General features: G+C 38.3%; 1 pseudogene; it reads right to left on the bottom strand.

The window, feature by feature from the left end:
• Positions 1-320: 320 nt before the first annotated feature.
• LOC147357795 (olfactory receptor 10A3-like) lies at positions 321-1265 on the bottom strand (annotated as a pseudogene).
• Between the last annotated feature and the right edge of the window lie 346 nt (positions 1266-1611).

Raw genomic sequence — 1611 nt, 5'->3', positions numbered from 1 at the left:
TTACATTCTGAGCCACCAGGGAAGACCATGAACATATGGAACTTGATATTTATTGAGCCTTCATCTTAATAACAATAATCCAGTAATATCTTGGATATTTATAATAGAGAAACAGATAAACTGTTTTATTACATTTTATCAAAACACATTCTCAATAAAAACTGAATCACAATCAAAAGAGAGAAATTCCTAATATACTGTCAAACTTGAAAAACTAAACAAATTATATATGTTCATGCTGAGAAATGTGTGGTCATTTGTTAAATTTAAGTAGAGTTCCATTGAGCAGTGACCAAATACCCCATGCCTTCTCACCACAGTTAGAATGTATGTAAATCCACTTTTCTTCGCCATAATTTCATCAAAGCTCTTTTCATCTCACTGTTTCACAAGCTGTAGATCAGTGGATTCAGCAGAGGTGTAAGCAACGTGTAAGCCAAGGACATCAGCTTCTTGGTTTCTGGGGAGTAGCCAGATTTAGGTTGTAAGTAAGTGATACTGGCTGTGCCATAGAAGAGGGTAACAGATGTGAGATGGGAGGCACAGGTAGAAAAGGACTTTTGCCTCCCAGTGGTTGATGGCATCTTCAGGATGGCAAAGAGAATTCGAACATAAGACAAGAGTATCAACGAGAATGGAACAATAACTGTCAGAATGGTGCCAGTGAATGCATAGATCTCAAACAAAAAGGTGTCTGCACATGCAAGCTCTAACACTGGGGGAGTCTCACAGAAGAGATGATTAATTTCATTGGGGCCACAAAAGGGAAAAGTAAACACCCATGTGGTCTGCACAGTAGCCACCATGATCCATGAGACCCATGAGACTATAACTAATTTTGTGAAAACCCTTTTGTTCATAGTCACTGGGTAGCTCAGAGGATGGCAGATTGCAGCAAATCGGTCATAAGCCATTGCCCCCAGGAGAAAACACTCAGTCCCTCCAAAAAGGAGAATGAAGTACATCTGTGCAAAACAGCCTGCAAAAGTGATCGTAGTTTTTTCACTGGAGAGGACCACCAGCATCTCAGGCATGATGACTGCACTGAAACCCACTTCCACCACAGACAGGTTCAGGAGAAACAAGTACATGGGAACGTGCAAGCTCTGTTCCAGGGAGATGACGACTATAATGATGGCATTTCCCAGCAGAGTCACCAGATAATCAGCCAAGAACACCCAAAAGAGCTGCCCTTGGAGTTGAGGAAAATTAGAAAAGCCCAAGAGGATGAAGTCAACCACAAAGCTTTCGTTTCCACTTTTCATTTCAATAGTGAAGCGTATATTGTTTTTATGGACCATGTATGTAAATAATAAAGTAAAAATCCAATAAATGAGAGTTTGAGTGTGATATTCTTGACAGAAGATACAATGATGAGTTCATTCTGAAGAATCAAGTTGGCAATTTTGACAATGGCTAATATACTGGAATAGGGACTCTTCCAAGTACAAATAAAGAAGTGAAGCATTTTGGCTCAGAAATCTTGTTTCAAAAGTACAAAATAATAGCAAATGTTCACCAGTAATTTTTTTGCTAGGTGGAAAATTAATCTTTTCCTTAAAATATACACAGACATTATATTATTTAAAATCTATTGTCTATTATAATACA

This window comes from Bos grunniens, chromosome 15, assembly GCF_055505025.1.
Source record: "Bos grunniens cultivar Pamir isolate PY7600 chromosome 15, Bosgru_T2T1.0, whole genome shotgun sequence".
In the NCBI taxonomy this organism is placed as follows: domain Eukaryota; kingdom Metazoa; phylum Chordata; class Mammalia; order Artiodactyla; family Bovidae; genus Bos; species Bos grunniens.
The sequence above is the reverse complement of the archived record's forward strand: the minus strand, read 5'-3'. Positions and strand labels throughout refer to the sequence as shown.